General features: G+C 42.6%; 1 long non-coding RNA gene across 1 annotated transcript; it reads right to left on the reverse strand.

Annotated features, from left to right (window-relative positions):
• Positions 1 to 4224: 4224 nt before the first annotated feature.
• LOC123446728 lies at positions 4225 to 6251 on the reverse strand. Its single transcript, XR_006631430.1, has 2 exons — positions 4935 to 6251; positions 4225 to 4460 (listed from the first exon to the last, which is right to left on the reverse strand). It is a non-coding gene; the product is annotated as an uncharacterized LOC123446728 (long non-coding RNA).
• Positions 6252 to 15583: the final 9332 nt, after the last annotated feature.

Consider the following 15583-nt stretch of genomic DNA (forward strand, 5'->3'; position numbering starts at 1 on the left):
TAGTGCGCGCGGTTTTTGCGTGGCTGCCGGGGCGCCCAACTCGGGTCCACGCGCGCTAAAAGCAGGTTTTTTATAGCGCGTCGCTTAGATAGCGCAACTGTTGGAGTTGCTCTTAAAGAAGAAGAAACTGGATAAGGCTGAGGAACAAGGTTGAAGAAGTTGATAAAGCGTCTAAGGTCGGATCCTGGTTGAGAGTATTTATCCAAAGTATTTCACTAGTAGAAAACAGACCATTAGTCCTGGTTGGGAAGGACCTTTAGTCCCGGTTCGTCAACCAGGATTAATGTATAGAGACTAAAGGGTCCATGCCTTTAGTCTCGATTTCCTACGAACCGAGACTAAACCCTAGCCACGTGGTCGGCAACGCGCGCTAGGGCATAGAGACCTTTTGTCCCGATTGATAACACCAATTGGGACTACATATTTAGGGGATTGAGGGTTATGGGTTTAGGTTATATTGTTTATTTTTCCTTTTCATTCTTTATTTTCTATTTAATTATTTTTTATTTCAAACATATTTTACTTTACTACATACTGTACACGTTATGCATATATAATAGAATTTCTCGTAGAACCGGTCATATATCATAAAATTTCTCGTGCGACCATACACATATGTAAAATTTGGTATATATACAATTTCTCCTACAGTTTGGAGATCATTACATGAAGGCATTAGGTGAAATGGTATTCTTCATGAGAAGATATGACCTGCTTAAGCAAAAATCCTGTAATTTTCTCTTGAATTGCTCGTATGTGGTCCTTTGGTAGGAGCTGATCCCGCATCTCTTGCATCTATAAAGAAAGAGATCAATATGAATATGTTACTTGTGTGTATATATATATTAGATCATGATAAAAAAATGTGAATGGTGTTTATGTACCCAAAGATCTCTTGTAGTTTTGGTGTTTTCGGTTGTAAAACGAATATTCACGCAAACGTAGTATGCACATAAACTAGTGCGTGCCTCATGCACTTTACGAGAATAGAATTCAATCAAATAATAATCAAGCATGATAATGGTATTGAAAATAGAATTAAATAGATGCACGGAGGTAGTATTGAAACTACATAATTACCCTGGGCTTTCGCCATTTCAGCTATTCCTTTCATTTACCTTGAACTAGAGTAAGTATTATCATTCTTACGCACATCACATGAATAACACATTAAACCATTCCGTTTGTTTGCCGCAACCACATGCAAAAAACTCTGCACGCCATTAATGAACTAGGGAAAGCGTCGGTCATCGTACATCCGTTGCGGTTCATCTTCTCTTCTTTATTAATGGTTCGTACATAAAATTCATACACATATGAGCTAGAGTTAATACAAGTTCATTTAGCTAAAACATTTAAATGCAACAACAAATGCGATCAAAATCGTAACTAAGGTAACAATTGATCCAACAGCATAATGATACCAAGCCTCTTTATTAATGGCATATTTTCTAATCTTTTAAATCTTCAAATGCATTGCATCCATCTTGATTTTCTGATCATCGACGACATCGACAACGTACAACTCCTATACCATCTTCTCTTCTTCAACTCTTTTTAATTTTCCTTTCAAATCCTCGTTTTCTTTTGTAACTAAAATATCTATGTCAACTTGACGGGTATAATTATCATAAACACGAAATGCAACAAATAGTTCCAAAGAGAATATACCACATCAGAATCATAAACCGGACGAGGGCCGACGGGCACGGATATCAAAACCATGCCACTATGTATAACAAACAATCATACAAGTAAGAAAATTATGCAAGTAACTATCTAAATCATACAAATAAGATCTTTTTTTATAAAAAGGATAAGAACAAGGGGCTCACCAAGGTAGTGTCGGCGGCGACGGAACGGTGCGGGCGATCGGCGGTGCTTAGGACGGGGATGGGAAGGCACTAAGTAAACCACACCTACACATATGCAAACTAAAAAGTTAATTTAAGCTCAGATTGCATATAAATAAAATAAACTCCCACACAATTACTCCCAAACTAAAACCCACAAATCACTATACTTATAGAGCATTGCATGAGCCGATCTAGCAATGAGAGATGAAAGAACAAAGTTGCTAACCTTTGTGAACACTTGGAGAGATGGGGTGATTCAAATCTTGACAAATCTTGACAAAAAATGAAGGATGAGCTCGAACCAAGGGAAAGAAAAGAGAGGGGAATGGAGAAAACAGAGAAATGTGCTCGGGCTGGACGAAGGGTTTATATAGGGTGTGTTTGGTTGCTGTCATGGGCTGGAATGTCACGGGTCGGACCCGTTCCTAGTCCTCGTTCCTGCGTTTGGTTTACCAACCGGAACAGAACCCACTCATTCCACTTTAGGAAATATTCCACTCAGATCCGGAACGTGCTAGCACCAGGAAATCCACGAAATCACACGGGACGAGCCTCTCCTCTCGCGCAACCCTATCCTCGTCTCCTCCTTCCCCAGGTGCTCTGCCGGCCCTCTCCCTCCCTCTCTGCCGCGCCGCCGGCCCCTCCCTCTCTCTGTTGCTGCGCCGCCGGCTCCTCCCTCTCTCTGCTGCTGCACCGCCGGCTCCTCCCTCTCTCTGCTGCTGCGCCACCGGCCCCTCCCTCTCTCTGCTGCCGCGCCGCCGGCCCCTCTCCCTGCCGCGCCGCTGGCCCCTCCCTCTCTCTGTTGTCGCGCCGCCGGCCCCTCTCCCTGCCGCGCCGCCGGCTCCTCCCTCTCTCTGCTGCTGCGCCGCCGGCCCCTCCCTCTCTCTGCTGCCGCGCCGCCGGCCCCTCCCTCTCTCTGCCGCTGCGCCGCCGGCTCCCTCCCTCTTTGTCCGGCCATGGGAATCACTAGAATTGCTGGCGGTGCCACAGCTCAGTTGCATGTCCGTGCCTTCAGACACCACAGGAAACAAACACAGAGCTATCAGTGCAAGACATAGGTGGTTAAATAGCTGGGCTGGGTAAAGCATTGCTGATTTCTGTCTGTCAAGATCAAATGTGTGAGAGTTTCTCTTCGTTGTTATATTATTCCAAGAACAATTGTATCAAGCAAGAATACTGGAATAAGGCATTGTTGCAGAGATTCTGAGAATTAGCAGACAAAGTTGATTTTGTGTACTGTCCTCTGTTCTTGCTTATTGGTGCGGCGATTGCTGAACAAGATCCCACCTGAACTTGCAGAAAAGAAGGACAAAATAAAATGTTGCTGAAATTTTGAATTTTTGTTATTCCATTTTTCATTCCATGCCTCCCAACCAAACACTGGAACGGAATCATCCCGTTTCACTTTTTTGCTCGTACCAAACACAGGAATGGAATCGACCCGTTCCTCTGGAATGGAACCATTCCATTCCATGACAATTGGTTCTCCAACCAAACACACCCATAGGAAAAGCTTTAGTCCCGGTTTGTAACTGGGACTATATGTACTTATAGTCCTGGTTTGCTATACAAACCGGGAATAAGGGGCTCGTGGGGGCCCCAGCCTGACACCAGACTGCCACCACCCCTTTAGTCCCGGTTTGTGGTTTGTATCACAAACCGGGACTATAGGTCCAAAATAAGCCGGGACTAATGATGCCCGTACCCCAGACCGCTCCGTGCTGCAAAAGCGCAGTTGTAGCCCCCTAGAATCTTCGGCTCCTCGTTTTTATTCAATTATGAAATGACTCATTTTGATGGAGATTTGTAGCATCATTCAAGTAAATACAAATTGAAATCTTAGAAACATGAGCTTGTGATATAGCTACACCTAATTCCAGACCGGTTAATGCTAGAACTATAAATAAGGGACCAAGATCTCCTATGAAATAGAAAATATTATTCAGAAATAGCATAGTCCAAGCAAACACACTTAAAATCTTTACTAAACTATGACCGGCCATCAGCCGTTGGAATCGGTACTAATGGTCACATTAGTCCCGGTTTAAAATCAAACCGGGACTAAAGGGTCAAATGTAAGACATGTTTTCTACTAGCGTTTGGTAAACTTTGTGAGTAACACAGTACTCCCTCCGTCCAAGTGTATAGGGCATGCGCGTAGTTTTAAGTTGTTAATTTAGCTACTTAAATATGTATTATTTATAATAAATAATGTACCATTAAATTCATACGGGGATGTAGTTTCTGAATATGTATTTTTTATCGCATATAATATATATTTAACTAGTTAAATAGACAATCTAGAACTACGCACATGTCCTATACATTTGAACGGAGGTAGTATTATTCATACGAGAGTATCTCCCTATTAGTCCAATCAAACGGATTTGTTGAGAGAAAAGGACGCATACTTAGTGAATGCCATGTTAAACACTGATGGATTCATAAATACGTCAGCCGAATAGATACGCGGCTTGTGCACGTACCAACGTACTTTTCCCCCTTTTCCTTTTAATCTTACAAAATGTACGCTACAAGAGGTTTGAACTCCAACCCTCAAGGTTTACTTCAAGTTCTAGTAGCCAACAGGAGAGGTTACTTAACCTGCAAAAAAAAAAAACAGGAGATGTTACTTGTTGTGCCGACTTTCTTTCTTTCTCATATTTTATGTGGTAAATATATCTTCATGAGCTTTCAGTCTAGCCTTTTCCTTTTTTGAGAAAGAGAATATATTAATATCGGAAAGACATCAATTACATCCGGCCTCTGTACCAATAAGATGTCTAAAGACATCAAGGATGCACACAGCCAAAGAACAGAAAAATAAAAAAGAAACGAAAAAACCCTGCCACGGTGATCAATCCTTAGCAACAACAACACTCTAAACACCACTGATGACAACATCCAACATACAAAAAATGTTCTCCGAAAGTAACGCCTCTAAAAAGGAAACAATGCGCAAGCGTTGTCGTTGCCCGATCGAAGATTTTGAGTTTTCATCCTCGAGAAAGTCTAATTTCACCCAAAAACAATTTCTTCAACAAGGACATTGTCAGGTACAACCAATGAAGACCATACCTTGAGTTTTCATCCTCGGAATCAAGAATCGATACTCGAGGAGCACCACCAAAATTGTAGACCTCCAGTATTGTCGCCCCCGCTTGCCGAGGCCGCTGTTGCAAGTCACCAAACACCTAGCACACTGTCTTCATCGCATCCGCTACACCTTTCCGCCAACGCTTCAAGACCTCCAATCACAGCTGCCATGACTTCCTCCACCTCTATCAATGCCCTAGGAATCTTGACTTAGACATGTCTCATGACTCCAATAAGAAAGCGAAGCTTCGCTCCACACCCTCTTGAAACCGTATTGGCTGATCATATGAGCGCGCGCGACCGGAGCCTTTTTGATCTAGATTCAAGAGCGACGTGCGTCAATCCATATACATCTCTGACGGTGAAGACCGAAACTTGTCAGTGGCCAGATCAAAGAGATCGACATCCGACAGTAGACACCATGACTTGTCAGTGGCCAGATCAAAGAGATCGACATCCGACAGTAGACACCATGACGGAAGAAGATGGCTAGGGCAAAACTGCCACATCACCAAGCGCATCCAAGCCCTGGCCAGTGCGCAGCTAGAAGTGTGTCACCACCACTGTCCCGTCGGACCGCCGTCCAGCCCCGACCCAACCGCCGTCGTCCCAGATTGGATCTGGGCATACCAGCCACAAAGGCCAGCGCCCACTCCAGAGACTCACCAGAGCCACCACATCTTGGGATCCAGCCGGCGAGCTCGTTGTGGAGGGGCGAGGGAACTGGATGGTGCGACGCCCGACCATGCAAAGAGGAGGCGCCACACACCGACCCTCACACCGACAGAGGGGATCCCCACCGCCACCAGCACCACAAGGGCTTTGCCCTGTGACTCTCGTCGCCGGCGGCGAGGGAGGGAACCCTAGGTGGCGGCGCTGCGCTCCCGGGTCGCCCGCGGAGAGGGCGACACGGGAGAGGTTTCTTTTCTCGCGTTGGTCCGTTCAGGTGTTCTCGTGTGGCCTTTTTTAGTTAGGTTATAAAAAGAGAGTAGGACCTCTGCTCTCACTAACGGAAGGAAACAGGGGAGAACGATTTGTAGCTTATGTGTTTGTGCGTTGCTATGCTAGTTCCGAGGATCCGTGGAACATGTGTTCGATTTGTATCGGCTTTTTTCCTTGTCATCATGCGATAGAGGGTCGGCGAGAGCAAGCTGTTACGAACCGACTAAATTAGCGAACCGTCATTAGGACGTGATTAGTCCGTTGTTAATCTAAACGTCGTACGGACGCATCCGTCCGTACGGACGTCTTTTTGTACAGACGTCTTTTCCACTCGCGTCTCAGATCCTTGTATAAATATCTCAGATCAATAACAGAGAAAGATTGATTCGCACAACACTTTACTTTCGTTGTTTCACACGTTATCAGCACTGCCTCTGCCAGAGAGAAAGACAGAGACATCACGGAGAAAGAAAGAGGTCAGAACATGGCCGAAGACTTGTCATCCCTTGCCTTTGCCTTCGCGCCCTTCATCCAGCGAGAAAGTCATCGCCGTCGCTTTCCTCGCTCTCAGGAACACCGTGCCGCACGGCGTCGTCATGGACTTGGCGTAAACAGTGGCCCTCGCCGCCGCTCTTTCACCAGGAACAACCGCCGTCGTGGAGATGCACGCCACCGTGGAGATGCACGCCACAGCAACCACCCGGTGCATCAGGCCTGGACTTCGGCTCCAGTCGCCGCCAACGTGACCGGACCGGGAACTCCTCCAACCGCTTTCTCCATCCCTCCAATGGAGTGGCTGGTTGCAGGGCCATCAGCCCCGTTCCTCGGAGAAGAGGAGTTGCTCACATGGCAGGCCCCGCCACCACTCCCATCGTACTGCCTGCAGCACCTCCCGTGCCCGGCACATACGGGCGCACCGTCGCGGCTGCCTTCACCGACGCCGTCGGACGAACTTCCGGAGCACTTCTTCCCTCCGGGATACGGCCCAATCCCGGAACTCCCGTCCCCAACTCCGGTTGCAGAAGAACTCCATGGCACCCCCACCGTCCCGGATCTGAACATGGAGGTCAAGGTGGGAGAGGAGGAGATGGAAGGGCACGGCTCTTCGTCGACACCGCCAGCACCACCCCTTCCTCCCACACCTCCACCAGAAGCACGCCGCATCCTGCGGCAGTTTGCCGCAGCCATGCCCCAAAACCGAGCCGCACTCCAGGGCGCATGGTCACCGGCGGCCCTCGGCTTCGCCGGCACCCCCGGGGAGAGCAACAGCGGCTGGAAACAGGCGGCGCGGGCTGCACCAGAAGGAGTGGATGAACGCCATGGGGAGGGGAGAGGAGAGCAGGCGCGAGATGCAGCAGGAGTGGCTGACCGCCATGGAGAGGGGAGTGGAGAGCAGGCGAGGGGAGGTGCCCTGCACCAGATCGAGTGAAGAAGGGGAAACGAGAGAAGAGAGATGGTGCGGTCTGGATCCAGATCGAGATGGGGAAACGGGAGTAGCGGCGCTGATGGGAAACCCTCACGTCTCGCTCTCCCTTATACTCCCTCTCTCGGTCGGTTCCCTGGGCCGAGCCCTTCTCCGCTCTCTCTCTCTGTCGGTGCGCTGGGCTCGGCCCCTTTCTCCTCCCTCTCTCTCTTTGTAGGTTGGCTGCTGGGCCTGCTTCTCCCCAAATAAGCCCAACAGGCCAAACATCCGGAAAAAAAAATATAGTAGAGGCTGCTGGTGTTTTGGCATTTCCATCAGGAAAAAGCCCATGCACAAATATATTGCATAGCAGCCTTGTTTTTTTTCTTTTAGTGTGATATATTATTGTATTTGAACCTCAGTTTATACTATGTCACTATTGTATTATAAATTTGTATATATTTAGACTATGTATCGTCTAAAATAAAATAAAGTCTCAGACTATGTATACATATTCTATATGATTGCCTGAGCATTTTTCAATATTTTTTTAGAATATGTAATTCTCAAGTACAACAATTTATTTTTACAATTCGAGTTTTGGGATCACAAGGTAGATGAGGCATCTACTGCATTTTGCAGATTATCCTCATCACTAAAAGAATATCTTCGAGTGCTCTCCTAAATATGCGAATTAATGTGACTACCTCGAATTTTTGCAAATCACAAGGCAATTGTGTGATCTACTGCATAATTTGCAGATTATCCACTCTCACTGTGAGGTCTACATCCAGTCTTTTGACAAGATGATTACCTTCAAAGTGATTTTGTAAAATGTAATATGACACAAAAGTAATGGACATATGAACATCTACTGGTCAAAACCAGAATATGCTCTTCATTACTATGAGATCTACACCGCAACGGTGAATATCTTTAAAGTGCCATATACATAAAATGAGATCTACACATATAAGTATAAAGCATCAGCTATACTTGCAGATTTTGCTTCATCAAAGCATTTGTTGTTACTTATATTTTACTCTCATAGTAAAACTAAATTATGCATGAAATTACCATGCAGGAAATGGCTGGCGTCATGCATCGTGAATTTTATGAACTTGAACTAGATGGTAGTAACTATTTACCATGGGCTATGGATACAAAGATAGCCCTCGAAAGCCGTAAACTCGGTTTCACTATCACCACACCCGATGAAGGCGCCGGAGAAATCCCCACGGCAGCCAAATATACTGCTTTAAGTTTCTTAAGGCACCATCTCCATCTGGACTTAAAGTTGGAATATTTGATGGAAGAAGATCCACTAGCTTTGTGGAACTCTCTCAAGGAGAGATATGACCAACAAAGAGCAGTTATGCTGCCAGAAGCACAGAGAGAATGGTCCCTCATAAGGTTCCAAGACTTCAAATCTTTGGCAGCATATAACTCTGCAGTTCACAAGGTTAACTCAAAACTTTGGTTTTGCAATCAAGCAATTTCTGAAGAAGACCTTATTGAGAAGACCTTGTGCACTTTCCACCCCTCGATGAGGGTACTACAACAGCAGTACCGTCAACAAAAATACAAAAAGTATTCTGAGCTCATATACACTTTACTTCAGGCTGAGAAACATCATGAACTTCTCATGAAGAATCATCAAACACGCCCAACGGGCTCAATGCCACTCCCTGAAGCACATGCTAACACTCAATTTACTAAAAAGTATGGGGGCAACAAAAAGAATTTCAAGAAATTCAATGGAAAGTGGAAAAAGAACAACAAGCCGAAAAGCTTTGGTCAATCTAAAGGTAAAGGTCACTTCAAGAAAAATGACCGAAACACCAACTCCGAGATTTGTCAAAGGTGTGGATGTACTAACCATCGTACTAGCAAATACCGAACTCCCAAGCATCGAGCGGATTTATACATCAAATCCACTTGGAAAGGCAAACAAATTCATGGGAAAGCCGAAGCTCACTTCAACACTTTACAACAAGAAGGAAACCTTGAAGCTAGCACTTCTCAAAGCGCTCCTAAGGAAACAAGGCAGAAGGATGAAGACCTTCTTGATATTGACAACCTGATGGTGGAATACACCCAAGACGCATATGGAGATCTCATATAATATCCGCATCACTCATTTGATGTTATCAGCTATTTTATTGTAATAATGGATGTTATAATTTGTATAACTCTAAGTAGAATAAAGTCCTACGGACCAATTGTATTATGTAGTTCAAACATAATATCATATTTCTATTTGTAACTGTAATATGAATACTTTGTATATGTATATTTATATGTGAGTAATATGAATATAGTTTCCTAAAATATTCTCTTACTCTATATAGATTTTACGGGAAATAATCCAATGGAAGAAGAATTATGTTTAGTGGACAGTTGTACCACTAACACAATTTTAAGGGAAATAAAATATTTCCAAACTCTAACTAAGAGAAAAGGGAATATTATGACCATCGCCGGTCGCGATGCATCAATTATTGGTTCAGGACGAGCCACACTTGTTCTACCTATGGGTACCACGATTGTAATTGAGGATGCACTCTTGTATCTTGAATCTACACGCACCCTCCTAAGTTTCAAAGACCTCAGATCAAATAATTTCCATCTGGAAACAATTTCTGAAAATAATTCTGAATATTTGCTTTTAACAAAAAGCAATGGGTCTAAGAAACAAATTCTTGAAAAATTCCCCTCACTTTCATCTGGATTATATTACAGTTATATAAAACCCGTACCACATGTTGCGTACAAAATAATTTTTCAAGATCTTGATAAATTCAAGACTTGGCATGACCGCCTAGGTCATCCTGGCATAGGGATGATGAGAAAAATTATTGACAATTCTATTGGTCACAACCTTCCAATGAAAAATTTCCCAAAATCATCAGATTTTGTGTGCACCGCATGTGCAACTGAGAAATTAATTATAAGACCATCTTATCTTAAGGTAAAAAGTGAGTCACTTAACTTTCTTGAACGCATTCAAGGAGATATATGTGGTCCAATTCAACCACTATCAGGACCTTTTAGATATTTCATGGTGCTCATAGATGCATCTACCAGATGGTCACATGTATGTCTATTGTCCACACGAAATCATGCTTTTGCCAAGCTAATTGCTCAAATTATTAAATTAAGAGCAAATCATCCTGAAAATAGGATAAAAACAATCCGATGGACAATGCCGCTGAATTTTCTTCACGTGCATTCAATGACTATTGCATGGCTATGGGCATTCATTTAGAACACTCTGTGCCTTATGTCCATACTCAAAATGGTTTGGCTGAGTCTCTCATCAAAAGAGTAAAATTAGTTGCTCGACCACTATTACAGAATTGTAATTTACCAGCATCTTGTTGGGCACATGCGGTATTACACGCCGCAGATCTAATACAAATCAGACCAACTGCATATCATACAATCTCCCCACTACAACTAGTACTTGGCACTCAGCCAAGTATTTGCCATCTGCGAAAATTCGGTTGCGCAGTATACGTACCGATATCACCACCGCAACGTACCACAATGGGCCCCCACAGAAAACTAGGGATCTATGTGGGTTATAATTCTCCGTCAATTATTAAATATCTTGAACCTCTTACAGGGGACCTGTTTACTGCCCGCTATGCTGATTCAATTTTTGATGAGGACCATTTCCCGGCATTCGGGGGAGAATCAAACCACAAAGAATGCCAGGAAATAGATTGGAATGTAATAGGCATTCAGTCCTTAGATCCACGTACTAAAGAATCTGAAACTGAAGTTCAGAGGATCATAGATTTGCAACACATTGCAAATAATCTGCCAGATGCATTTACTGACCATAAAGGTGTCACTAAATCGCATATTCCCGCTGTTAATGCACCAGAACGAGTGGAGGTACCAACTAAAACCACTAAAACCCCAAATGAGAGCAAGAGGGGGAGAAATCTGGTTAGCCGGAATATAGCTTCTCAAAAGCCTCCGCGGAAATAGAAGAAACCAACTCCTCTACCAGTAAATGAAATTCAACCTCAAGTTGAAGGACACCAACCAGATGCTCAACATCTTGAACCCAGCATAAATGCGCATAAAAACATAATAGCTGGGACATCGGAACACCATGACTCTATTGTTGTGGGAAATCACATAGAGTCTGGAGGTATAAAAGAAATTTCCATAAACTATATAGAATCAGGAGAATCATACAATAGAGAGACTACAATTGTTGACATATATTTTGCCTCTGAAATTGCTAAAACCCTTCAACTGGATCCAGAACCAAAGACCGTCAGGGAGTGCCTCAAGCGTCCTGATTGGCCTAAATGGAAGGAAGCAATTGAGGCAGAACTGCACTCGCTCAACCAAAGAGAGGTATTTTTCTCAGTAATACCTACTTCTCAAAATGTCTTCCCTGTGGGAGCAAAATGGGTTTTTGTTCGAAAAAGGAACGAAAACAATGAGGTGGTGAGATACAAAGCGAGGCTTGTAGCACAAGGGTTCACGCAGAGACCCGGCATCGATTACGATGATACATACTCTCCTGTTATGAGTGGAATAACGTTTCGATACTTAATATCCATGGCAGTACAAATGAGTTTATCTATGCAGTTGATGGATGTAGTGACAGCATACTTATATGGGTCACTCAAATCGGATATATATATATATATATATATATATATATATATATATGAAAGTCCCTGAAGGACTTAAAATACCGAATCCAAAAGCAAATCGCAACGCATATTGTGTAAAATTACAAAAGTCACTATATGGCTTAAAACAGTCGGGTAGAATGTGGTATAACCGACTAAGTGAGTTCCTTATTCAGAAAGGCTACTCAAATAATGATGATTGCCTTTGTGTATTTATAAAGAAGTCCTCAAATGGATTTTGCATCATCTCAGTGTACGTTGATGACCTCAATATCATTGGAAGTACACCTGATATCGAAGAAGCACGCAATCATCTAATGGCGGAATTTGAGATGAAAGATTTGGGAAAAACCAAATTCTGCTTAGGCTTACAGCTTGAGCACCTTCCCTCAGGAATTTTAGTATACCAACCTGCCTGTATTCAAAAGGTTTTGGAAAAATTTAATATGGATAAATCATATCCAACCAAAACACCCATGGTTGTCAGATCCCTTGATATGAAAAGATCCTTTTAGACCTCGGGATAATGACGAAGAGATATTGGGACCTGAGTTCCCATATCTCAGCGCCATTGGTGCGCTAATGTACCTTGCAAATTGCACCAGGCCTGATATTGCATTTGCGGTAAATTTACTAGCTGGACATAGCGCTGCTCCAACAAAACGTCATTGGACGGGAGTAAAGAATATCCTTAGATATTTACATGGCACAAAAGATCTTGGATTATTCTATCAGAAAAACCAAGATATGACTATGGTAGGATATACTGATGCTGGCTATCTATCTGATCCTCACAATGCCAGGTCACAGACAGGTTTCGTATTCTTATATGGTGGAACTGCTTTTTCATGAAAGTCAACAAAACAGACTCTCGTAGCAACCTCCACTAATCATTCTGAAATCATTGCATTATTTGAAGCATCAAAAGAATGTGTATGGCTTCGCAGGATGATTAACCACATTCAAACAGCATGTGGTGTTGGTTCATTAGGATCACCAACTATTATTTATGAAGATAATGTAGCTTGTATTGCTCAAATGCAAATGGGTTATATAAAAAGCAATATCACAAAACACATTTCTCCTAAATTGTTATATCCTCATGAATTACAGAAAAATGGAGAAATTGATATTTTGCAAACTAAATCATGTGACAATCTAGCAGATCTGTTCACAAAGTCTTTACCGAATTCAACATTCGAGAAATACATTCATGGAATTGGTATGAGACGACTTCGTGATTTGAAAAGTTCAGGGGGAGAAATCTCCTGAAAATATAATCCTTAAATTATCATCACGTAATGAATATTGTACTCTTTTCCTTTATGAGTTTTTTCCAACAGGTTTCTCATAAAAGGTTTTTAACGAGACAATTAAATACAAGCATTGATGCATGCCATATCATATTTCTCCTTATATTTTTCCTACTAGGTTTTAAAGGAGTTTTTCATGGCACATCTCATTGCACTCTTTTCATTATGAGTTTCTTTGAAATTTTCTCTCATAATGTTTTTAATGAGGCAATATCTTCATTAAGATCATATGCTATACTTTCTATTTTTCCTATGAAGGTTTTTAAAGGAAAGTGTCTAAAGCATATTTATTGTCCTCTAAAACTCACTAATAATTTTCTCCTTCTTTGAAGGTTTTTCTCATATGAGTTATCAAGAGACAATAATCACTATAGGTTGTATCATTTTCTCCTTATCACTTTTTCCACTGGGTTTAAAGGAGTTTTAACAACATATCTATACATTTCTCCTCATATTTTTTCCCACAGGGTTTTTGGGGGAGAATCTCAAGAATTGACTGATGAATATACAAGGAGCTTTCAATAATGGATTACTCAAAACGGCGTTGTACAAGGGGGAGTTTTACGAACCGACTAAATTAGCGAACCGTCATTAGGACGTGATTAGTCCTTGTTAATCTAAACGTTGTACGGACGCATCCGTCCGTACGGACGCCTTTTTGTACAGACACATTTTCCACTCGCGTCTCAAATCCTTGTATAAATATCTCAGATCAGTGACAGAGAAAGATTGATTCGCACAACACTTTACTTTTGTTGTTTCACACAAGCAAAGTGCCACTTCAAAATTTCACGTACATTTTTTAGTGGCACAAACCATTTTTTATACTACAAACATGTTTTTACATTGCATAATTGCTTTTCATAAATCTCACATACATTGTATTTGAAGGAAAGGAACGTTTTTCCTTTTACTGATCTGAATATTATTTTTAATTGTGCTAACATTTTTAAAATTCATGGTTTTAAGAAAATACATTTTTTTAATATCTATTCATTTAAAAATAAATATAAAATAAAAATAAGAAAAATAAATTTACGTGAGTCCAACCCAGTGTCAGCATAGCCAACCCACTTCCCGCTCACGCGCGGGCGAGGGCTAGTCCTGCGCTGGGCCGGCCAAATTACAGTATCGCATGAGATGCTGCCACCGAAATCACTAGTTAATTGGAAACTGCCGTTTAGAGGAGCAACTAATTAGCGAGTACTCCCTCGAAAGCCTCCCAGCAATCACTCTCATGCATTGTCAGTTGACGCGTTCTCAGTTGTCGCCACGTGTCGCATTTTGATTGTTTCTTTTGGATTTTATTTTATTTTATTTTTTCGCACGTGTTTTTAATTTTTTAGGGTGATTTTTTCCGGGGTTTTTTTGATGTTTCAGTTTTCCACCGATCTTCCGTAGCTTCTGGACGAAAAAAATAAAAATAAAAATTACGCGATAAAACGCATTTTTTTCAAGAGACGCGGTTTGTTTCCGTGAGAGGCACGGTTTTGTTATCGCGAGTCGGAAAGGAAAAAAGACACAGTTTTGCTTTCACGAGAGACATGGTTTTACCTTCGTGAGAGGTACGGTCGTGCCTCTCGAAAAAGAAAAAAAATGTTTTCTGCTTGTTTTTTTTCGCGAGAGGTTCGGTTTTGCTATCAAGAGAGGCATGACCGTGCCTCTCGGAAAGGAGAAAAAACACGTTTTCTATTATATTTTTTCCCCGCTAGAGGCACGATTTTGCTTCCGCAAGAGGCGTGGTTTTGACTTCGCGAGAGGCACGGGGCACGGCCGTGCCTCTCGAAAAGAAAAAAAACGTGTTTTCTGCTCTCTTTTTTTCAGTGAGAAGCACGGTTTTGCTATCAAGAGAGGCATGGTCGTGCCTCTCGGAAAGGAGAAAAAACACGTTTTTTCTATATATTTTTCCCGCGAGAGGCACGGTTTTGCTTTCACAAGAGGCACGGCTCAGAAAGGAAAAAAACATGTTTTCTATTTCCTTTTTCTATCGCGTGATGCATGATTTTTTGTTCGGTTTTATCGTGAAAAAAAGTCATCAAAACTTATTAACATGAGATCTAGTTTTGAAGATCCCGACGCGAAAAATCCAACGATGCAAACGGTTCGAGATTTGAACGCATGGTTTAAGAGATAAAATGTTTTAAAAATAAGAATCTACGAAAAAACGAAAAACTAGCCACTTGTCTCAAACTGAGGGGTGAAAGTGATCGCTTGTGGCCTCGGCCTTTGCCAATGGGCTGCGGCATCAGCTTTGCAGCGCTGCGTGAGCAGCCCGGAATTGACCGACTCGTGACGGCGGTCCCGGCTGTGTGG

The sequence above is a fragment of the Hordeum vulgare genome, chromosome 4H (assembly GCF_904849725.1).
Source record: "Hordeum vulgare subsp. vulgare chromosome 4H, MorexV3_pseudomolecules_assembly, whole genome shotgun sequence".
NCBI classification, from domain to species: domain Eukaryota; kingdom Viridiplantae; phylum Streptophyta; class Magnoliopsida; order Poales; family Poaceae; genus Hordeum; species Hordeum vulgare.